This window comes from Lagopus muta, chromosome 4 (assembly GCF_023343835.1).
Source record: "Lagopus muta isolate bLagMut1 chromosome 4, bLagMut1 primary, whole genome shotgun sequence".
Classification (NCBI taxonomy): Eukaryota; Metazoa; Chordata; class Aves; order Galliformes; family Phasianidae; genus Lagopus; species Lagopus muta.
In genome coordinates this window covers 34,900,672-34,925,965 of record NC_064436.1, presented here as the reverse complement: position 1 = coordinate 34,925,965, position 25,294 = coordinate 34,900,672, and the positions used below count along the sequence as shown (strand labels likewise).

Sequence of the window (25,294 nt, the reverse complement as noted above, 5' to 3'; positions counted from 1 at the left end):
CAAGGTGGCCCTTTATTCCTGGCTCTTTGCTGCCTTTCTTAGACAGTCTTTCAGACTTGAATGTCTGTCAGTTCTAACGTCTTCCTCAGGAACTCACTATCCAGCTGCTTTTTTGTGTGATATCTTTGTCTCACTTTTAATCCTTACTTCACCTTGAAGACTGTTCTCAAAATCGGGTCATCAAATATTTAACCATTCATTAGAAATATAGAGGTTTTCAAAATAAGATATTGAGGGACACCCTCTGCTTCAGCTGGGTACCACAAACCATCTATTTGTAGCCTCACATTTCATCTGTTACTATGAGTAGACACATAGTAATTGAGTATCAATTTATTTAGCTCTGATATGGCTTCTGCTAGTGGATAGGGAGAACATTTTAGGTTCTTGTGAGCAGTGCTATGGCCACCAACCAGAGTACTCCCCTCCTTCACAGGAAAGGCAAGAAGTCTCTGCATACATGAAGCCTTCAGAAGTTTTCAGAGCAGTTGGATCAGGTTCAGATAAATTTCTGGCTTTCTCAGTTTTTACACATGAAAAATCTGTGACTGATTTGAAAATTGTCAGTAATGCCTTCTGTATTTGTTCTGCCCGTGGGGATTTTAAAAATTCGGATTGGAGCAGCTGAGGGTGAAAGAAAGTTCAGCCCTTATCAGTCACCCATATTTGCTGAGGCAGTTTCATAAAAGCAGTGAAGTGAATGCAGAAACAAAAACTGGGGACTTCTTGATAATGTTGTAGGTCAAAAACAAGGTAAGAGAAAGAAAAAGGCAGGCATAGCTACTTCAGCTTGCATCGTATGTGATTCAAATAAAAGGAAACAGATTCGATATTAAGAGTGTGGGTGAGGTAGGCGTACACATTACATTAGAGATACAAGGTCAAACACAAAAATGTTTCTTCCAAATTGATGTCCAGGGAATTGCTGATGAGATCGAGCCCACCTGGAGCAAGTGAGAACCTGATTGTGAGGGGCCTGATGATAATCCTTGGACAAGCACTCTTCTCCTCAAGCCTGGCGTGAACTCAGAAATCTGCTGCTGAGCTGGGACTGCTTTGCCTTGCCATTAAGCGAAACTGGAGCAGAGTTGAGCCCTGTATCGAAGCTCGCTTATCCCCAAGGTGAACACGCGCATCTGTTTTAATATTCGAGTGTTTTCTTGTACACTTTGATATTTCCTTGCTGGTAACTTTTGGGTATTTGCACAGGGTGAATCATTTTACCTGCAAAACTGTAAAAAGGGAAGAGCTAACGAGGGTCTATGAGGTGTTATGGCAGAGGTGATGAGGTGTCTCTATTGGACCTCTGCAAAGTACTTTGCACACTGGGGATAAAATCTCTGTTTCACCAATTTCTTGGGGAAGATGGGAGACAGAGCTTTTCCCAGTGATTGCTCTGCTGCCTGCATACATGTAGGCAACCTGTGAGATGTGGCATGCTGGGTGCCCAGGAAGGGATCTGCTTCCCCAGCTGCAAACGAGTAGTAATCCTTCAGCCACAGGTTTCAGCCATCTTTATGTTCTAGTAATGGTAGATCAGTCTTAATAAGGAAAAGCTCTGCACCAGTTTCAGTTTCCTTCTAAATGGTGTAATGACATCAACTGCTGTATGCAGATATTGAAACTTCTTACCGATGGGAGGGCACTGGCAAATTCTTCACAGCCAATTTTTATACATGATGGATGCATTAGCTTCTTTTCTTGCCAAGGAAAGCCTAGGATCTTGGCTTTCAGGCTCTTTAAATTTGTCTTGGCCAAATAGTGCAGCATTGAAGTCTCAATGAGCAGCACATTACAACCTCTGCAGTATAGCCTTGGAGTCCAATATCAGAGAGATTTCTCTGCTTCAAGGATGCAATAGTAAAAGTAAAGGTGACTTTTCCTGCTTAGGTGATGCGCCTCAATTCTGCCCGGATCATGCCCAGCACATTCGTGAGAAAAGATTTCTGTGAGACTTCAGCCTGCAGAACACTGTTCGTATCTTCTGTATGCAGAGATTTTTGGGACTCATTGGAGAGTTTTTGCCCTAAGAAAGAAATGATTTGAGACTTTCGCAAGGCAAATAATGAAACATAATCACCATGGGAATCGGTTTGTTGGAGCTGGAGGTAAGAAGGAAATAGGAGCATTTCACTTAACCACATTTTGAAATTTCAAAGATTGAATCAACTCATGAGAAAAATTACATCATTCCAAGATCAGATTTTTTTTTTTTTTAATAATAAATTAGAATCTAAAGAGGTTAAAATTACAAATTAAATTGTAACTTAAAAAAATATGAGAAAGTTCACTAGACTTTTTAAAAGGGTACTTGTAGTAATAGGATGGTAAGTAAGAGGTGCGGAAGTATGGCTAAAACACAGCTTCTTTCAGAGCTCTGTTATCCTGTGAATACTGGATATGTTGCTGTTTTTGTAATTAAAAACTAACTTCTGCTGGGATTATGTTCTTCTGAATTATGTTCATCACCTGTTTGAATGAATAGGATGGATAAAAGCTTTACACTAGTCCCCACAATTCTTTATATACTATATCATCCAGTTTTTATAAAATCATTCCATAATTTATCATACAAATATTTTTATACGTTTTCCCTGAAGTGGGAGGGGAAAATTAGCTCCCACGGTGTGAAATATTTATTGAATAAACAGCAGGTAACTTTGAGCTAACCTGGCTAAAGTCCTGCTGAGAAGGGCTTGGACCATTTGCAGCCAGTTTGCAAGTGTTTTCTGCCATTGTTGATGCTTTTTTGTCTCTTTGTGACAATCTGTCAGTACTAATCTGAATTATGTATAGCATAAAAAACAAAGCAAAACACAAAACAAAGTAAATAGAACAACAACAAACTAAGAGAGAAGTAAAATAAAAAGGAAAACAAAAATACATTTAGATGGAAACAAAAAATAACAATACAAAAACAGAAGTTGCTGTATATCAGCAATATACACGTTGAGGGTACCAACCTAAAGTTATGCATATAGACATGGTATATCAGTGTTGCACCTGTGGGCATACTCTGGGATGGTGGTGTAATGTTTGCATGAGGCCTGCTAATGAAATCAGGTAGTGCAGATAGAGGCAACGGCAAATCAAGACTTGAGTCCCCATCACTGTCCCAAGGGCTGTGTGTGAAATGAAGCGTGAATGATGGCCAGGGACTGTCACACAGCTCTTCTCTAGAACTTCAGCACATTTGGCCACAGTGAACACTCACTGGCTGTAACACTGAGATGTGCAGACAAAAGTGTTGTGGAAAACTTCTCTTGTTCTTTTGCTTTGAAGTGACTGTAAACACATCTAAGATAAAAATATACTGAGCATTTGTATTGTGTTGTTTGAAACTAGGTATTCTATTTCCCAAAGATAATGCAACAGTTAATTTTCTGCTTTACTTACAGTGCTTTTCCTCAGCATCAGTTGCTACTAAATAAGTCCTCATCATTTTTCAAGGGTGTAACTTGCAACAGGCAGCAATAACAATTACATATTGTTTTCAAATAAGATGCCATTTTCCTTTCTGGCTGACAGCAACGGTTTTTTAATGTGTAACATTTGTTTAATAAAACTCACAGATGCTTCCTTAACAGTTGCAAAGGAAGAAGAGAAGAAAACAAAATTAAAGAAAAGGCAGAAAATATAAAGAGCAAATGAAAGGTTTAGCTTCTGTCACAACTATTCACATTGTGTCCAAGAAACATTTGCATACTTTTGTTGGACCAGACATATGCTAAGCATAGTTTGCATAGCAGGGATGCCCTATCTCTTGATTCCATGTTTTGCTGCAGCGTTGTTTTGATTCCCTGCAAATGAAGGAATGCAAAGAGTATCCATGTTTTATCAGAAGGCGCAAACTTCATGAAGATCACAGCATTTTGGCTTTTGTGTTTCAGAAAGCAATTCAGCAGAGCAAGACAGATTTTCCTTTTGATTACTCAAGGCTGCCATATCTCCAGGATCTGCCTATCCTTTCTAGTTAATTGAGCGCACTAATTTCTTCCCTTTCTTTGGAGTAAGAGGTAATGTGTTAAAATTTTTCACCAAATTTTTTTTTTTTTTTTTTTTTTTTTTTTTGGTAAACTGAAAGAAATCTCATCCTGCTTTCAGGTTTTCTGATGTTCAAGCAAACAAACATAAAATGAAAATCCACTTTGATTCCAAAGCTCTATTAAACATAACCAGCAAATATCAGCTAGTAACTTCAAAAGGATGTGGGACCAAGAGAGTAGTTTTCTTCTTCTCCCCCAGCTGGCTGCAGAGCTCCCAGCTTGTGCAGCAGTCTAAGCCTTTCCAATGTGTACTGTGAAACACTATAGGAAAGAAATGGAAGAGGTTTATGGTACAAAGAGGGCCAGCATGGTGAAATCAAACATTCACAGCGAATGGAAAAGCCCACATGAACAGAAGAAGAAAGTCAGTAGTCCTGGATGATTCTTACTCCATGTCTCTTTTTGAGTCCATCAGGATATCTAGTGTGGTGGTAAGACACAAATAGAGAAATGAGTCTGTCAGCAAAGCCTAATGGCTGATGTCCCGAAGGAAGAGCTGCTTGACTGTGAGTGCTGTGGTTGAAGTGGCTGGACAAAGTACAGGAGCCTCTATATCCTGTGTTAAGAAGAGAAATGAAGTTTTGTATGGGTGTCTGCAAATCAATCCTGCTTACCCTATAACAGGAGTTCTCCCCAGGCTTGGGAAGAAGCTTTCCAGGGAAGATGGCATCATGCTTGTTGTTCCAGCACTCGCTCCATCAGGATGCAGCCCTCAGTTGTCCACTGCTCCTCACTGTACGTGGAGTAGAGTGTCTGAATGTCATATGAAACAGGTTCAGTGAATTTTCACTCATCACAATCCTTGAATTTCAACAGACATCTGTACAGTATTTTTTATGGTCCAAGGAATACTGCAGTGAAAATACCGCTTCCCAAACTTGGATGATCCGCTAAAGTGTGCAAGTCCAGTTCATGTCACACTGTGACAAGGGACCATTATAATTTTTAATTAAAAACTGTATCCTTTCATAATGTCTTCAGCTCTTTCAGATGGCTGTCAGAAAGCAACATGAGTCAGGCTCCATAGGGAATGGGGCATCACATCCTGACCTTGGCGCATAGACATTTTTATTTCAGACATCACACAAACAGCACTCTGGTGCGAAAAGCAGTGAGCAGACACTGCCTGGTAATGGATGGCAGGCTGGAGAGGGAGCAGTTCCCAATTCACAGAGCTGCCACGCTTTCCCAGACCAGTCTATTACTTGTGATAATATTGTGCTCAAAATCTCTACTGGAAAAGGAATTCACCAGACAACTGCAGACCGGAAGATACTTTCTCATTACCCACCAGAAACTATGAGCAAACTCGCCCATATTCAAAATAAAGCCCAGAAATGCATATCGTTTGTATGCCATAGCAAGTCCATGTATTTTTCTTTTCATCCAAAACTAAAGTGATAAATGTTTTGCTTTTGTGTCTCATTTCCTGTCTGTACCTATTAGAGCTAGATGTTAGAAGTAACTGTAAAACAAGAGGAGACTGCTTTTTTTGTTTGTTTGTTTGTTTTTAAAGCAGGATTTTGAAAAAGAGATACCTAGTAATAATCATGTCCAAACTTGCAGAAATGTCAAAATCATGTCCTTGTAAGTCTGAAGAATTGTTAAGGGACTGTTTTCTGGGGATCAGACAGAAAAATATCAGCCAAATTCACTGATGTCTCCTGATGGCTTAATGTTATTTTAAGCGGTAAAATTCCCATTAGTTTAAATGGAAATATGCACAGCTTTTAAATCAGGACAGCTATATGTTCCATGTACATTTCCATGTACTATGTACTTGCATCATTGCAAACGTCTGAGTAAAAATTCATGGCCGTGTTCTGTCCCTGCACTTCTACAGTCAGCCCATGCTGTTCCCCAGGCATGTCTTTCCTGAAGCTCTGCCTGAAGCATCTGTTATTCTTCAGACCTTGGGACTCCATCGCTCACTTTCCTTAGGAGGTTGTGTGACAGTTTAGTACATATTGCTAAGATATTATTTTACTTCCAGCACTAACCCAAAATTTTATTTACATTAATTGAATTCTGTTCTTTTCAAATCATTTTCTTTTTTTTCTTCAATGGTGTTCTTTTTTTTATTCCAGATAAGGTCAAACTTTTATTTGCAACTAGAACACAGTATCATTCCTTAGCTGGAGGGAGCTCATCTGAAACAGGTATAGGTAATTACAGGCTGCACTTAGGGGTCTGCTAAAACTTTCTACTTGATTAACTGTGCCTGCTGGGCTGAGAATTGCTGTTAGGCATGAAAGCATCCAGTGCCATGCAGAGACATAGTCCCCCAGCAGCTTTCAGGGCTGCTGATCCTCTTGTACCTCAGCAGAGACTTGGTGAAATGTGACGACTCAAAGTTACTAGAAGAGGGTTACTAGAAGAGGGAATGGGTTGTATTCTGGTTTCATATTGGCTGAAACCAAGAGCTCTTCTAACAAGCCCAAGAAATTAGCTGGGTCTGTGCAGCCAAAGTAACATGCAGCTCAGTCAGACCAGGGTGTGCTGCTTGCTTTTACTTATTTAATGACTTTCCCACCAATGATGCTCAAAAGTCAGTCAGTGGCAGAGGACTCCAGAAGCCCTTCCCAGCTGTTTTGAGCTGCATCCCCCAAAGCTTACCTCCCGTAATACAGTTTTAGCCTTACGTGCTTTAAAGTTAATAGACTTATTTGAGCAAATGGCTTATTTGAAATCTACGCTGGAAAAAAGTGAGCATAAACGTGCACATGCCAAGCTATAAACACATTTATACAGTGCAGAAAATCAGTCCTGCTGCCTTTTCTTGGAGCAACCAGGCCAATTGTATGTACAGGGCAAGAGGGTGGAAGTGGTTCATCTGATTATGGATCCAGTAGTAGGGACTGCAGCCATATCACCCCACTGGTTCTCATTTTGGTATTCCCTCTGTGGCCGAATTGTGGCCAGCTTGCTGTAAGCTTTTCGTGTACTGTCTGCCAGAAGAGAATAAAGATATTTTGGAAATTATCTGAAACAGGTGATGGAAATGTGGGGAAAGGTCCAAGGCAGATTATAGGTGATTGTTTCTCTGTCTGACAAACTTGAGTAAATGCTTTTTTCTTGGAAGATCTGTTCAAATATGTGCTAGGCTGGGAACCCCAAGAAGTTTTCCTATAGTCACTATATAGCACCTGCTTAAATTTAAGCTTATGTGTGATCAGTTGCATGTATTGAAACATTTGTGCAAACCCCAGATCCCATTCTCTCTGAGCAAAAGGAGGGAGTAAACGATAAAAATGTCATGGATTAGCTGAGGACTGGAAAGTGATGCCTCTATGGCTACCTCTGTAGTATGTGTCAGCTCTGTTATTGCTCTCAACATAGTATGGCATGGCACTCGATCTTTCATCTGGATACTCTTATTTTCTTAGTATTTGGCCTGCTTCTCCTAGTATGTAAACAGCCCCTCTTGCTTTTATAGCTAGGATCTCTCATCAGCTTAATTTGCCTTTGACATTTTGAAGACATTTAGAAAAGCACCTCAGAAATTTCTCTGTCTACCTGTTTCCAAATATGGTGTGTTATTCCAGTGTCTGTTACATTAAGTTTGTGTTGTCCTCACTACCTACAGGGTATGGAAGTTTTTCTTTGCAGATCCATTATAATGGCCAGATTTCTAGGTTGGACTGACAGTATATTTCATTGCTAATAAGCCTGCTTTCTGACGCTTCATGCAGTTCCAGTCTGGTGTAGCTTCAAATCTGTTTTTTTCAGACTCCCATTTAGCCTGTGTAGAATGCACACTGCATAGACCCTTACAGTAAATAACTTTACAATTACCAGTGTTTATTCTTTCATTCCCATTTTTCTGTATTTTCTGCAAATACACAGAGTAAAATATCTGACTAATTATTATCTTCACGTGAAACAGCTCAGACTAGCATAGCCTCTGTAATCTCCCCTCCTGTATTATATAGAATTATATAATTATATGGCCTTCATAGGTGATACAAAATCCTCAGTGGGGTTATAAGGTGTAAAACATTTTAAATAAACCTCACAAACTTTTTTGTGACACATGATGTGGCATGGTGTGTATGTAAAGTCTTGGGGGTGCATTTCACCATAATTCCACAGCAGGTTAAGCAACTACTTTTGCTTCCTGTTTGCTTTGATACATGTAAACATATTAAAGTTCATTAGTTCCCTGACAGTTTGCAGTGTAATCCTGAGTGCTTCCTAGCAGCGTTCCCAACAGCAACATTGAAAATGTCCACAGAGATTTCAGGAAAAAAATCTGCAGAGAAAATAATAATTTACACTTATTTACTTCCACCATAACTTTTACGTCTGCTTTACTGACACTAATTAATTAAGCCTAATTTAATTAATTCTTCTCTCGTGGGAAGGTATTGTTGATTTTTGTAGCTTATGATCAAGGCAGAGCTGAGGAGCACAGGGCTCCTAGCAGTATCTTACATGAAATCCTTCAACTCTGTACCTGCATGTGTAGACCAGATTGGGCCATGAAACTGGAGCACACTGAACCTGCTTTCTCAGTTTTCTTGAATTCCTGAGATCTAGAAACTGCCAAAATAACTTCTAGTGCAGAAGTTACATTCCACATACTGCGCTAAATAAACCCCAAACCCAGAAGTACACACGCAGAAACCATGCCTTGAGTTTCCCTTCAGCACCCTCAGTGAGACTTCCTCCTCCATCTATTTGATCATATAAAGTTACTGAACCTTGCTTGGGTAAAACACAGCTCGAAAGGGACAGATCTTCTCTTGTTTTGGATCAGAGTGACACAGTCCCAAGGCCTGCCTTGCACATCACTCCTGTTCATAGAATCACAAGGTTGGAAACGACCTGCAAGATCATCTAGTCCAACCGTCCTCCCATTACCATTGCTACCACAAGCACTAAACCATATCTTGTAGCTCCTCATCCAGACGCCTCTTGAACACTGCCAGGAACGGCAACTCCACCACCTCCCTGGGCAGCCATTCCAGTGCCTGACCGCTCTCTGAGAGAAAAAGTTCTTCCTCATGTCCAACCTAAACCTCCTCTGGTACAACTTGTGACCATTTCCTCGGGTCCTGCTCGTTGCATGGGAGAAGAGGCCAAATCCCTCGTCATCACAACCTCCCTTCAGGCAGTTGTAAAGTGCAATGAGGTCTCCCCTGAGCCTCCTCTTCTGCAACCTGAACAATCCCAGCTCCCTCAGCCGCTCCTCATAAGATTTGTGCTCCAGACCCCTCACCAGTTTCGTTGCCCTTCTCTGGACACGCTCCAGGGCCTCAATGTCTTTCCTGTAGTGAGGAGCCCAAAACTGAACACAGTACTTGAGGTGCAGCCTCACCAGTGCTGAGTAGAGGGCGATGATCACCTTCCTGCTCCTGCTGGCCACACTATTTCTAATGCAGGCCAGGATGCCATTGGCCCTCTTGGCCACCTGGGCACACTGTCGGCTCATGTTCAGCCAAGCATCAACCAACATCCCCAGGTCCCTTTGCTCTTCACAGTTGTCCAGCCACTCATCCCCAATCCTATAATGCTGCATGGGGTTGTTGTGGCCAAAGTGCAGGACCCAGCACTTGGCCTTGTTGAACCTCATCCCATTCACCTCAGCGATCCAGCTTATCTAAATCCCTCTGAAGGACTTCCTTAACCTCAGGCAGATCGACACCACCTCCCAACTTGGTGTCATCTGCAAACTTACTGAGGGTGCACTCAATCCCCTCATCTAGGTCACCAATAAAGATATTAAACAAGATGGGCCCCTGGGGACACCACTTGTAATGGGCCGCCAGCTGGATTTAACTCCATCCACCACTACCCGCTGGGCACGGCCCTCTAGCCAGTTCCTTACCCAAAGAAGGGTATGCCTGTCCAGGCCACAGGCAGCCAGTTTCCCCAGGAGAATGCTGTGAGAGACCGTGTCAAAGGCTTTGTTGAAGTCCCAGTAGACTACATCAACAGCCTTTCCTTCGTCTACCAGGCTGGTCACACAGTTGTAGAAGGAGATGAGTTGCTAAGCTGTTTACACAGGTAACTTTCCATCTAACCCTCATGCTCCATATCCCAGAGGTGTTTTCTCTTGTTCCCAAAATATTGTTGCTCATTAGTTAAATTTTAGTAAAGCAGGTATATGTTTGAGAACTGGAGGTTGTTAATCACCTAATAGGCTCTGTGGTTAGGGAAGAAAAAAAATCTAATATTTCCTATGCTGCAGTATTGCCTGCTAATTTCTTGTCGATCTGTTTGTCAATGCTACTCTATTCTCTGACTTGAGTTTGTACATGAAATCATTGTAAGCAGTCATTTTACAAATACAAACTGTACCTTTCTCCTTGAATGCTATTTCCAGGAACACTTTCTTTAATGAGAAGCCCTTCTGTAATTGCACAGCTTGTGAGTCCTGCTCCCAGCCTGGTGTTGCCGACTGCTGCACCATTACGCTGGGCACAAATGCAGTTCTCCTGATTGTTTCCTGTGGCAGGATGTTGCATGCGTTTACCATATCCCTGGCAACAGGGAGTCTGCCTTATGGCCACTTCAGGAGAAAGAAATAAAGTGAATCAGAATAATCCATAGTCCCTGCAAAAAGGAGGAAAAAGAGAAGAAAGAAAGAATGGAATAGCCACAGAGTGGGGTCTGGGAACATCAGACACTGGTTTGACAACAACAAGGCAATGAACTGAAATCCAAAAGAGTATCTGTCTACTTTCCAGCTGCACCAATAGCCATTTCTCTGCTAATTACCGTCCCTTCTGTGGAGGCGGTGCCACTAGCGGTATCATGGCAGTGATGCTGCTGTATTCACGGTGGCCTCTGGGTGTGTGTGAGGCAAAGCTTATGCAGTGAGTGTGATTGGGGACATGCTGTGGGATCAGCCACCAGACGAGTTTCACGAGTGAGTCTTAAATGCCTGGGCTTACTTTGTGTTGCTTGCAGTCATCTTAACTCTTGAATTTGGCCAAAAAAATGTAGCACTGCTTGTAGCTTTCTATCAGACTCCCTATAGAATCCAGCCAGTGGCTTATGAGAAGCAGCTCGGTTGTTTTCCCAACTCTGAGATCCTGCTCCTGCTGTTCAGTCAGATGGAGAGTTTCTCTGAACAAAGCCTGGTACAGGACTGTGTACACACCCCTTTAGGCTGTGGATATTTATCTCACTTTCTGTTGTCAGCAGATCTGTCTTTGAAGGACATAACCAGAGGCTTGTTTAAAGTACAACAGAACCCCTCTCCCCAAGCTCTGTCACTCCATCCTGCCTGCAGAGCAAGCTATCAGCAAACACTTGCAGCGCTTTATTGCAGGTGATTACAAGAAACAAGAAATATTTGGTTTCTTTGAGTGTATTCTGTCTTGGTCCTCACCCAGGGTGCCACTTCCACTTGGAAATGTTCTTCACCACTGTTATCTGAAGCCAGCAGATTATAACAAAAAGCACTGATTATGTAAAAACAATGTAAAAACAAAGTGACATCGAGCTGTCAAAGCAAAATCTCCTCTCCACAAATCACAGCCTGGGCCCTGTGCCCACAGCTGGCTGGCAGAGCAGCAGGAATGCCTTTGTGAGGCCAGTGCAGGGACTCGTGCTGCCCAGCAGCACATCCCAGCAGGAACACAGCTCGCACCCCACTTGTCCCTGGGCTGGGTGCTGGGGCAGGTGAGCATCTTCACACCGCCCTCACGTGGCTTTTGTACATCACTTGCTTCTCAATCTGAAAAGAAATGGGAAATAGATGAGGAGTATGGATAGAATATCTACAGCATTCATGTAAACAATCTGGAGCAAACCACTGCCCTTCAAAAAATGTTTGATTTGTAATAGAAGTCATATTCCTCTGCAGTGCTGAATAAACTGTAGCTGAGCAAGAAGCATAAGGTTTTGCAAGGCGTTTGAATTTTGTACATTGGCTCTGTGTCATGGATCGTGTTTGCATATACATATATACATATATAAGAATGTGATTAAGTGGATTCTTTTTATTTACATGATCATAAGCACGCTGCCAATAGCCACAAACTTCATTTTACCCTGTGTCAAAGGTAGCTGTCTTCGGTCCTCTGCCTTATATCCCTATTTAGGGCTGACACTTCCACTGATAATTTCAGTAGAATTTGTTATTTAAAAAAATGTCACAGAACCAGGGCAGGATTCAGCTCAGCTAACATTATCTTGGGCACTTAGCCTAAGCTGCTTATTTCGCCTTTCTCTAGCGAATGGAAAGTAAAATATTTCTCTCCTGTGCAAATGTTCCCTTCATATGGGGAGCAGTCTAGAGGTACCTGTTTTTCTGCTTATTCCATTGGAGGGAAGTAGCTAATCCTTGATTCTTAACCAACTGAAGCTGGTTCATTATGATCTGAAATTACTATAACATCTTTATCTGATGTTTTTTGTAATTGTTAGTAATTTGCTTAAAATCCTTCTCCCAACATGGTATAAAACCATTTAAAAATGTGTAAAACTGTTCCCTATTGCAGGATAAGGTTTTCATTTTAATTTTGACATCATCAGTAATAAAAACTATGATTTCATAAAGGCTGCTATTATTGTCAGCAGCAAGTCAGCAGTCAGTGTTGGATTGAGGAGTTTGGTTTTAAGTAGAGGTTATTTCTAGAATGAATGGCTTTCATAAATTAGGAACATGCTCAAACTACAAATCAGAGATTTGAACTTCCAAAAAGCTCCTCCTTGGCATGCAGCGATCTGACTTCTTTTTCCCTACTCCCATTTTTTTTCAGAACTGGCAATTTCTATACTAGCTGTGCTAGTTAAGACCAATCCTATCAGTAGGAAAACTGCCATAAGGAAAAAAAAAAAAAGACTTTCACATCAGAGAAACCCTGCTATGAAAGGAATCTGGAGAGATCATCGCCCTGGGATAAAGTAAACGACATGAAAAGAGCTGGAAAATGCAATTCAAAGCCAAGATACCCATACTCTTGGGCAAGGTGGGAGCTCTGGAAGGTCCCATCATAGAAAACTGAGTTCATAAAAAAGGTGTTAAACCTATTTTTATTGTAAAGAAAAAAATATCTCTTAAAAATGGGAAGTGAATGATTTTAGCTAAACTACGTAATAAATACTAGAATTTCCTCCTGGAAAATTCCAAGGAGAAAGAAGGAAATTCCAAAAATATTTTGGTGCTGCTTTGTAAGCATTCACTGCAGAGGATGGGTTCAGTCTAACTGCACGTAGTAGAAGCACTTCGTTACTGCAGAGGGTTTCTCCTGACCTCTCAGCTGTCCATTTGTGGTTTCCAGCTGGAAGGCAGTGCATGGCTGCACGAGAGCTTAGAGCGGCCCGAACAGACGCAAGCAAGTTCATCCAACCCAGTTACACTGATAAGCCTCATGACTGGTGGGGCTCCAGGAGTGCTTCTGTGGGCACCCACATCCTGCAGACCACTCATATGGACGTGATCTCTCTTCTGTTGGCATGTTTCATCTGCTTCTCTTCTTCTGAAAGTATCGGGCAACTGCTCTGAGATGTTGGAGACCCCATGCTGCGGTTGTGTCTGGACTGCTTGCTCCTGTAAATTGTTGTGAATTATGCAATCAGAAACTCATGTCTTCTGCAGCTAGGCAATTAAGTTTATATTTATGTCTCATAATTGCAAACTGAGAAAAATGGCTTTGTTTTAAAGTGGAATGGAAATTGTCAGTATCTTAAAGCCTTTCCTGAATCTCAGAATCTTTTCTGAAGCTTCACTGTCTTCAAAAAGCACTTGTTCTTTGTAATTATGATAAGAGCAAACTGTTTTTCCAAGCAAATGCCATGTAACTTTGAGGTTTGTGCTCTTTAATTGCCTGTTAGTAAAGAAAGGGCACTAAGACATCTGATAGAGAAAACAAACCAGATTATGTTCTTATACCCTGTGATTCACCAGGGCCAGAAGGAAATAATAGCCTGGGGGGGTTAAGCTAAAGAAGAAAATGAAATGTATGTAGAACTCATGGCAGATGCTCCACGTTATGGTGAGTAAGCAGCATGCTGAAGGATGCTGCCATCCAGACAGATTTGAGGCCATAAATGCAGTATTGCATTGCAAAACCACTGCTAAATGTGAGCTCAAACAAACGAACAAACAAACAAAAAAGTCCCACTTACTAGCTTGTAGGCCTGGAAATACCTGTTTTTCTGTGACACCTGAAATTAAGTCCATTTGGTGACATGGAAAATGTAGCAGCAGATCTGAAGCCTCACATTCTTTGTTCCTAGAGTTGTTTGCTGAACGCAGTAAATACTGGTTTGATCAAGTAGGTAGCCCTTCCCCATAGTGTGTGTATGCTTTCCATGCCCCGTTTCCTATTAAAAAGATGAAAAGATGATCTTTTCGCTTCCAGTCCCTAGCTCCTGCAAGACTCACAGATCACTGTCACCTTGTTCCTGGTCAACACCAATCAATTTCTGTTTTTCAAACTGAGACACAGCAGAGTCACCGAGTGAACATACCTGCCTTTCACCAGCCTGGTAACATGCTCCTTGTAAACAGGTGGCATTGTGTGCATCCTCCTCAGAGCCTTGTATTACACAGACATTAAAGAGATATGTGATGCTTGCTGTATATTTTCCCTATGTCATCTATGGTATGGCACATTTACTAACGCTGCTCCTTTGTCTATTTTAGTTACGAGTTGTGGGATGAAATTTGTTTAGAATCTCTTCAGGAGCTTGGATGCACTTTCACTAAAACTGATGGATGCTCGTGTCTCTGACTTTGCTGTGGAAGCTTCAGCTGTAAATCACAAATGTGGTAGGTCTCCTAAAATGGGGAGGGAGAGCGTACGCTATAGTAAAACTGCTCCTATTTATTGCAACTTTTTTGTCACTGCCTTTTTTTCTATTAAGAAAAATCAATATTCTGTTATCCTTGTTCAGTGCTTGATCTCACACCAAATCATTTCTCTAAAACAGTTTGCCATTTATGATGTGACATGACCGTTGCCTAAGTAACCCCCAGCCCTGGTCCTCCCCCTCCCCAAACAGCACTTCTCATGATGGATCCCATATGGGATGCCACTGGCAGAGCAAGGCTTAACACTGCTGACCACTGAATGGGCCTTTACAGTGCTGCCAGCCTGCCATGGGGAGCTGCAAACAATAGGGGATTGAATTGTTTTGCCCATACGAAGCTCTTATCCGTGATGCGTATCTTAGCTGTTATAACTTACAGTTTCAACTGTAGCTCTAGTTACATAATTAAGTGCTCTAAATTAACTTTCCTATCACATACTGGATTTCCTAAACTCTTCTTTTTTAATGCTTTCCCTGATTTTAAATAAATAAATAAATAAAAATTAGAAGGAAAAGTCAGTGAAAGAAAACCAAAGAAATGACTGAAAATTTGACTGGGAAGCAGGCAGAGTATTAGGTAGAGTATCTCTGGTTATATACTGGAACCATAACAAGGTTTTCTCAATGTTATTACTGTGGAGTTGCTTTGAAGAGAGCAATATGAAGTAAAACAGGAAGAAAGTGGAAGCTTAGACTCGGTTGTGTGCAAAGGTATGCATACAACACAGAGCTCCAGGAGGGATGTTTTCCCTTGAGGAATTTCCAATACATCTGTTGTTGGCAAAGCTGAAAGAAACGGGAAAGCTCATACTACAATTTTGACTAGCATGTATCCAACACAGACTATTTCTGAGCAGGTATTTGACTGTGAAATTAGCTGAGCTGCCGGTATTCTTATAAATTTAGGAAAATGTGAAATTCACAAAGCCAAAGAAAGTGCTTCTCAGTTTATACTGTTGCTGACTTTAATATGTCAGCAGAGATCAGCACAAATGATAATACTGATAGCATCTTTATTGTGAAAGGAGTTTTCTGCTTCACATTCTGAAATTACTTTTTGCAGAACTGAGACGCAGGTTGGTAGGGGGCAGTCAGCTGCAGTTAAGTTTATACTACAGTAATTACTTAATCTTGATATCTTTTGTCTAAGGACAGAAGTTCATGGGGGGAAAAACCAACAGTTTTTGAGATTGTCTGAAGAATTTTTACTTAACTGTATTAGAGAAGAAGCTCTAGGGAGTTCCCTGGAGTTACAGTGACTTGACAACAGTTTAAGTGCAGACGGAATATGATGCACTGTGTTTCAACTCTTAAAATTAGACGGTAAGTGCAGAATTCCATTTAACAGGAAAGCTGCAACATTCTGTCTTTTGATACGTACTTTCTGTGCCATGTTCATCCTGCCTTGTTGTGGCTCTTGGCTAATCCCAAGGGGAGCATCTACAAGCCTCAGATCCCATCTCTCTTGGTACAAACTAGACCTACCAGAAAGCAGCTCAGCATGGCCAAATTATGCCTCCACAGACATTTATCTCTCTCGCTAGCGGTACGAAAAAATCCTAACTCAACCAGTTACATGTGCATGGCTGGATAGGCTGTCTGCAGGGCTCAATAGGTGCAGGATGTAGTGTAGTGCAGTGGATAGACCCTTGAGGCAGGGACCTGCTAAGCCCAGGAAGGTGAAGAGCAGCACAACATAGCACCATGAAGATGTTACTGCTGTAGAGACTCCACTTCCATGTCCATGTCCATGATGCAGAGAACCAGGCCAGACTTTTCCATCTCTATTATGGCTGAGTCAACCTGTTGAAAAGAAAAAATGTATGAATTTGCTTCCTGCAAACAGTCTCTTGCTAATAGAAAACAATGTGTGATGTCTTTGGCTCTAGAGAAGTGCCAGGCACGATTAATATTGTTCAACAGAGCATCTGGCTTGCCTCTGATGAATAAGAAAGGTCAGAGACTAGAGATTGATGTTGCAAGCTAATTGCTGAAATTATTTGTCTGGCTTGTGTTAGATGCTTGGCTCCTGCTATACAAGTCAGAAGTGCAGAGTGCACTCAGTGCAGTATTTTAAGTACTTACAGTACAAGAAACTATTCACTGATCATCTCATTAGAGGCTTAGCTGTTTACATCTGGATAGGTTTTCATCTTTGATCTCATAAGAAAAATGAATGGAAGTTTAGGACATGTTTATTTGCTTTTGTAAAGACCTGGATCCAAGCAAAACACACTTATATATGAGAAATAACAATGAGAAGTTCTAAATAAAAAAGACCTTTGACCATCTCAAGATATCAAAAGAGAGATGTCCATGGTTAAAGAATTCAAGAATGCTGACTCCCGGCTTCCATTTAACTCCCATTGCAAACCTAATTTCTATGCTACTAAACTAAACAATATACTTCTACCGGTGGACTCATGAGTTAGCTATATGCTCATTGTTTGGGTTGTGTTTTTTTTTTATCTTTTTCCTTCTAATCTTTCAAAGATCTACAAGCAGTGTAGCCTCAACATTTCACGAGCAGAGAAATGTCTGCTTCTGTCTATTGATGAGCAAGAGAAGAATGCTCCAAAAAATAGTCAGTCTGTTCAGTTGTTCAGCCAAATCACTGGATGGGCCTATAGTCCAGAAGTAGGGCCTCACTGATACCATCTATTGCTTACCAAATAAATGGCCTTCTTTTTCTTTCACTCATCACTGCTGGAGTGGCATTCTGGGAGATGAATCATAGAATCACAGAATCGTTAGAGTTGGAAGGGACCTCTGAAGGCCATCTGGTCCAACTCCTCTGCAATGAACACGAACACCACAGCTAGATCAGGCTGCCCAGGGCCTTATCCAGCCTCTCCTTGAAAGTCTCCAGGGACAGAGCATCAACCACATCACCAGGTAACCTGTTCCAGTGCCTCATCACCTTCACTGTGATTTTTTCCTTGTATCTAAGCATATCAGTTGCAATTGAACGATTGACAAAGTCCTACCACTCTTCCTGGCCTCTTATTTTGGGAGGACTTCTCTGTAAGAGCTCTGGCAAAGGATTTTGCAAGTATATAGTGGAGAAATGTGATTGTGATGGGAGCTGAACAAAAGGAAGTTTTCTCACTCAAACCATTGGTAATAGCAGCAGAACTGAGATGTCTTCACCGAAAACTCCTTTACTAAGCCAGGAAACAAAAATTAAACCTTTAGATGGGGGCCTCAGGAAGAGAATTTAGAATACAACAGAATACTGAATAGTCTGCCTTATCAGGATTCACAGCTCTGGAACTGCTGTGTCCAAGTACTGCAAAACTATAGGGAAATTCAGAAGATAGGGAAGGGAAAATGATTCTCATAAGGAATGCGTGCCTACAGGAAATTCACAGCATCAACTGGCAACAGAATCAAGGGACAGTTGCCAAAGGAACCGAGTGAAATAGATGACTTTATTTATTCTGAATTGTTTCCCTGAAGTTAATGATATCTGTGCTTTGCCATTAATGAAGATCTCTTTCTTCAAAGTGTTTTCATGCTTGCAAGCAATGAACTCCTGCCTGAAGGTGCTTGGAAAACTTTGTGGGTTGGAAGTGAGACAATGCTGTACACTAGTTTTGAAGGAGGAGACATGGCCTCGTCGCTAGCAGGAGCTCTAGCTGGATATCCAGCAGTTATATGTGATGGCAACATCCCAAGTAGATGGAGCAGAAAACAGTCAAAAGAAAGTAAATTACTGGATTCATATGGGAAGGCTGAATTTCTGAGCTCATCAGCTTCTTCACTTGAATTTTCTCGGCATCTTAATCTTAAATGAAGCCTTGCTGCTTTTGTTAGAAACAACATTCAGTTCTTGCCATGCTCTCATCAGTGGTCATTGCTATTCTGAGATCATTAGGAAGAAGTGCAAGCATGGTAAGGAATGTAAAAGAGCTTTGTGGGGAAAAGATGCTGCTGAATAAATCAATACTGGGATGAATACAATTCTGAGACAGAATATTATTCAGCAGAATGGTTTATCACCAAAAAGTGGCGTGCTGCATTTGTACTAAGATTTTCTAAAGAAAAGTGCATCTGCAGACAGCTGACTGATGAGTTCACATTATAAAAGCCTGTTCAGGAGTTCATCCACTGAAAGGGCATTTATGGGCTTTACTTTCTCACGGTCCTCCTCTGGAAAGAGTTACTCTGCTTGTAGGACTTGCAGAGCCCATGCATATCCTCCCATTGTTTCAAGTTAAGAGAACATCAGCTGTTTTTTCTATTGTGAACAGGGGCAACGACGGAGGGCTAATTGGTTCTGTTTGGTTAAGTGTCTGTTTTATGAGGCCAGACTATTGCATGCACCCATGCCGGACAATGGGACAACAGTCTGAATCTGTGATCTCAGTTAGACAATGAGCATTTAGGTCTCTTCTGAGGGATTTAGTTAAAAAAAAAATCCTTGTTTATTTTTCCACACAATTAAAAAAATAATAATAATTAGGTAATTCGTAATGGATAATGTTAATCCATAGTTCGGAAGGAATTTCTGGCTGATGAAAATTCCTTCGCATCTATAGTACAAACTGAGTTACTAAAAGCTTGCTGTCAGTCTGAGGATGAAAGTTTACAACAGAATTTTTTAGGGGTGTGAGGTATTTTAATTTGTCAGTGTTAGATACAGGCAAGGATACATACAGGCCATTGCTAGCAAATCAAAATTGCAGTCTTGCTAAAGAAAATTCATATATCTCTACCACTTGATGACGTTGTGTCCAAACACCTTGTTATTTTAATGAAGAAAACTGAAGTAGCCCAATGGTCATTATAGTCTGTACAAAAACCTACTCAGGGTAATATTGCCCATGGAAAAGAGAGAATGGGAAGGTGGCTCAGGTCACCTCTGAGCTCCTGAGGTGGATGATTCTAAGGAAAGTCTTGCTCTTAATGAAAAGCCTTAGAAAGAATAACATAATTGTTTCAGAACAGTAAAAACAGAGGATACTTTACCAATACGCTGCCATGAGACAATCTTATTGGTTAATAGAAATTTTTTGTTTAGCTTGAAAGAGAAGAGGTCAGCAATCTACACAGCTGGGTGCTTGAAGACAGTGGTTTTTCATTTTTGCAAATGTAGGTCTCTGGGAGAATACATGCTCTTTTTGTTGTTGTTGTTCTGCAGGGGTAAAATTAAAAAAAAAAACAACTTGGAAAAATGTTAGAAAACAAAGGACAGGATTGGAGGATTATTTTACGTAACACCTTTTGTAAAGGCCGTTTTGTGGGAAGGAACTTAGTGCATCATGGCTCATTATGCAAGCTTCCTCTAATATATTACTTTTTTCTCCTCCCGTGCAGTACACAAATATGCTCATTTATTCACCAGAGAATTCACAATATTTGTCATGTAGTTTATCACTTCTGTTCACAAGTGCTTGTATCCCTCGTGGAAATGAAATGAACCTTAAAATCAGCTGAATATTTTCACTGGTAAATACATTGTTTTTACCAGGTTCTTTCAATTCCTTGTGCCATGCTGTGCATAAGCATTTAAGTTGTTGCTCGGTATTTGGCTAAATCCAAAACAAGCTGGAAGTTTTGAGAGATGTTTGTTTAGCTCTACTAGCAGTTGACATTAGAAAAAGAACTACATAAGTACAATAAATGGTTTCATTTTACTAAATTCGATGTGTGGCTATTTGATGAAAAATTGCATAGCAATTGTACACAAATACAGTACAATGTGAAACACTGCTGCTTTCTAGAAATGCAGGACCCTTCTCTTCGCAAACTTGCATATGAACTCAAGCATAGATTTCTGCAGATTAACTGTAAGGATTCCCCATCCTTACGATTTTTGAAAGGGAAAAGTGGACAGCTGCTGCCTACTAACCAAATCATCTGAAAGCCATGCATCCATAATGCATGCAACCAGAGAAGCTAAGTATCTTCCTTCATAGAGAATCTGGGGATGAACAAAATGCACTGTGAGAAGATTATGAAGTACAAAGTAAGTATTAAAAAGTTCGTTGGCAGTATGGAAGATGACAGTAGGTAGAGGGAGGCAGAGAAGAGCTTGATTTTTATTTCAATTTGTAGCTTGAATTTACACCAAATCTAGTTCTACAAAAGCAACAGCATTGTTTAAAAGACACTATTTCACTAAAGATCTCTGTCTTCTTCTCTTTGTAAATAACCTCTGTAAAGGCTTAAAAACATCAGATCAAAGAAAAAAGTCTGAATTTAAAACTTGAGCCATGCAGATTGCACTGAGGCTTGATTTAGAATCAGCTTAAAAACAAACCGTATCGCTGCCGAAGTTTAATGTCTTTGGAGAAGAGAGTGCTTACAGCAATTAGGACAGTTGCTGAGACGACTGTTTTGGAGATTCCCAGAAGATATTAAAAAATATTAAAGAGGAAACAATAATCAGCATTTCAAAAGTGTGTGAATAGGATTGTATTAGGCACTCTAAATGCAATGGAAACAGTGTTACGTGAAGCCTAAATCACAGGAAAATCCTACCACAAGAATCTAAAAGCGGTGCTTGCAACTAGTCGTAATAACAAGTTATGCATGGGGATCTTTGACTTTCTTAAAGAATTTATCCATACAACCACTGCACCACATAATAATTTAAACAGTGGCTCACTCCAGACACTGCTATTTTGGAAAAAAAAAAAAAAAAAAAGAGTGCATCAAACTGCTATGGATCACATTAATGTGGCAAAACAGAACTTTATCTATCAGCAGGGGGGTGGCTCAGCAATGGAAAACCAGTGATGCTTACTGGATTTATGTCAATATGTCCAGCTACCTAAAAGGCATCAGAGAGATGAGGGAAGGCAACCATCCCAGCAGTTGGGTGATCTATATAAAAAGATAGAATGCAGTTACAAGCCTGGAGGCCTTCTGCGTAATTGCACAAGTTACAGAATATGGAAAACATCCTAAAAAGAATGCCACAAAATCCACAGAAGATTGCTACATCTCACTTTCCATTTGGGAAAGGCAGGGAAAGCAACAAAACAGAACTTCTTAGTGGACGATGAATAGATAATATTTACTTTTTTTGGCAGGTTATAGCCTCTAACATTACTCATCTGTTCCAAAGTAGTTAGGCTCCAGGTAGTCTAAACTGCGTATTTGCCATAAAACTGTGTCCTGCTACCCCTTTAGACCATAGCAGAATTTGAAGTGTTGCCCATTTACAGACCACGTTGACAGAATTAGTGCAATATTTGGAGATGTATTGGAAAAAATATTTTTTTCCAGTGTTGCAGAAATTTCAAACAGAAATGGTATTGCTTAGCAAATGTCACATTAACCACTGGCACATTCTAATAGGTTCCTCACTGAAAGTCAACCTAATTAGGTTGGAATGTCTAATTTGAAAAATGGTTCCCATGGGTGGCTTACAGATGGCTGATGGCTTCGACCCAACTTCATTCATTACATATACGTGAAAGCTAGTGTAAATAAACTATTCCAAATAGAGATGGCATAACTTGTTATTGGCTTAACAGAAAACCAAAAGCTAAAAGTTATATTCAAAAAGTTCTTTGTGAACACAGAGTGCTGCAGGAACTAGCAAGCTTATCAAAGATCTCTGCGTTGCCTATAGTATCAAGTGTTATGTTCGCAGAGAGACCAGACAAACAAATTGGCAAGATATGTCAATATAGTGCAGACTGAAAAGGGTCCTGTGAGAAATTAATCTACAAATCTTTAATGTATCACATTTTATGTATTTTATCTACAGTAGTGCAGCTCTTCACATCTCTACTATAAGAAACACATTGTTAAAACTTGTTGAAAATAGAAAGAAATAAAAGGAATTCCTGTGGGTTTGTTTTTTTTTTTAATCTAACTGCACACTTTCCCAAATGCAACTCAAAGTCCCATTCAGCAGTATAATTACATGTGTACCCGTGTCACTCAGATTGCCCACACACTCCCTGTACTCACCAGAGTTCATCTGAAGCTTTTTAGGTGCTGAAGTGCTCCACTGTATCAATCATAAGTTAGACTTCATTTTTTTTGAGGTGAAGGATGAAGATCTAGCTGTTCCTCTTGGAATCAACAGGAGTTTGTAAGAAAGGAGAAGATGTGGAGAACTTTGTTCCTCTCTTCTTCAGGCCACCAGACCTGATGCATCAAAAGTAGTCCAGATAGTGAGGTGCGACGTGGCAGGCAGCTTCTTCATCACTGCTAGCATCCTCAGATCACTGGCTTTGTATGCACACATTGAAAAGACATGCATGAAAATGTCATGCATTGAATCAAATCCTTGTAGGAAGGAAATGTCACGTCGCAAGAGAGGCTTTCTTCTTTTCCTTCATTCTTCTAAGGAAAACAGATAAAACCGTTTCGACCGAAGGGGATAGAACATAGATATTACAGATAGTTCTGAATTGTTTGCGTGCTGTGTACATTTGTGGAACATTCTTCATGTTGTACGAATATAGCTGCCATTGCACGTGCATCAAAAAGGGAAAAAAGCACAACCTCTGAAGAGATAATTAGTATTTCATTACTGAAAATAGGGTTATTTCTTGATTTTTTTTTTCCCTTTCCTGGAGAAGCACATCAGATTGTTCTAGGAGGGATGCCTTATCTGTGACCCTCTGTGCATGCAAGGCACTCACCAGGGCGGAGTATCCTTTCATCAAAGCGTGGGCAGATGATTCTCAAACTGCAGAGATTTTGTACCACAGTAAAACATGTCATATTGAAGGAGTACGTATCATGCATCTATTCTTTCACTAGAGAATACAATCTCTATTGAATAGCAGTGGTAACATTATTTAAAACTCTGTGCAAGAGGAAAAACTCCTAAATACCTTGAATGTTGGCTCATCAAAGACTTGAAATTCATTATATTGCCTCAGTCCTAATCTTGCTGGTACTTTTTAGTCTTTTCCATAACTAGTGTATTGATTAAAGATAAACGTGAGATACAAAGAAATAAAATAGCATCATAAATAGGATCTTGCCAGCTCTGACATCCAAGTGCACTTTTTGTCTTTATATTTGCAGTCTGTCATTTCACTAGTCGTGGCTCTCTACCTTTATGCTTTAGCTTGCTCCTGTGTCACTTCCATACCCAGTTATCTCTTGCCTCACCGTTGTCCCTGAGCTGTGGCATTTGTATCAAAGCGCTGTGGAAACAGTAGCCAGAACTAACCAGCCTGCCTGAGAGCGTGACAGGCGATATTTACCTGATAGCAAAACACTGTTTCAAAGTTGCATTTAAGGAGAAGAATTCTTAATAGACTTGTTTTCGCTATTCTTGTGAGTCGAAAGCAATGTTGGTGTTCTGCTGGCTTCTGCTGTGTCATTTCACTATGCAGTAATCTCTCCAAGTTGGCTAATTTGAAATCGCTGCACGCTTTGCAATTTCAGGATAATTTGATCTAAATAGCAGTTTCATGTAAATGTTTTGGCAGTAACAAAAATATCCTCAGCATTTCCACTTGCAGATTCAAACCCCAGTAAAGACTTTACACGCTGGCAATAAAAGAGTTTGATAGGCAGTTTAAAAATCATTAGTTCTCTGCTCTGAAATGGATATTTTCCCATTGAAAGATTTGAAAACAAACCGACTTCCAACAGGTTATGCCTGTCTGAACGTGGTACCGGCCGCATCTATGCGATGCCTCTTTTCTCCTGTGGGCAAAAGCTGCCCAAGGAAGTTCACAGAGACAGAGCCCTTGTTTGCTTCACCCCACAGCTGTGGGGCAAACACGCAGTACAATATCTGAAGTGTTGAATAATTGGAGGAAGAGAACGACAACAATAGCAGAAGTGCTCTGAGGAGGTTTTCTGGATGCTTGATTACGTACACACTGGATACCCACTCTTCTCTACTTGAATAATGCATGGGAAGCAAGAGTTGTTTACTTTAAAATATCAAAATGAGAAATGACCATGTTCTGAAAATAAAACCTGTGTTTCAACTCTGCCATTGCTAGCAAAGCCCAGTGGGAGGGATAGGATTGCCAAAGCCAGAGAGGCCTCCCTTTCCTTGTTATCATTTAACAAAATCTGAAGGCATCTTCCCTTGCAGAGAGCAGGAAATAATTCCCATGCTGCTCCAAGGCCACGCAGAGGTCATGGTGCCCATTTTGCTTGTAGCGTTAAACAGCACTGTGCTTCAGGATCCCTCTGGAGTTGCACCGAGTCACTCAACACCAGGCAAGGGAAACCAGAGAGCACATGTGGGTCCCTTCCAACACAGGATGTTCTCTAATTAAATGTAGAGTGGAGTGTTTCTGACCTATCAGCAGATGGAAATACAGTCCTCGTTAGCCACCCCCTCTCTCCAGCAGCCACGTCTGTTTTCTGCTGTTAGGGAGGTTGCCTACAGGCTCATTTCAGGAGCATAAGGCAGTACACCAGAAGTTCCAGCCAAAGTGTTCCTGTTAATTGGTAATTGTTTTGGACACCTGAATATGAAAATTGTGAATCGAGGTTGTATTTCCAGCCTCTGCTCCATGCCTGCTTGAAATTAGTGG

General features: G+C 40.7%; 1 long non-coding RNA gene across 2 annotated transcripts in view; it reads left to right on the top strand.

The window, feature by feature from the left end:
* Window positions 1–25,294, top strand: part of LOC125691872 (uncharacterized) — a 115,821-nt gene that overhangs the window by 78,164 nt on the left and 12,363 nt on the right. Inside the window, exons 6-8 of one of the 2 annotated variants that reach the window (XR_007376300.1) lie at window positions 919–1,122; window positions 1,891–2,108; window positions 14,650–14,775. This is a non-coding gene — a long non-coding RNA (uncharacterized LOC125691872). Of the gene's footprint in view, window positions 1–918; window positions 1,123–1,890; window positions 2,109–3,890; window positions 4,065–14,649; window positions 14,776–25,294 lie in introns of those variants that run through there. The other variant, XR_007376301.1, reaches the window with a different exon arrangement.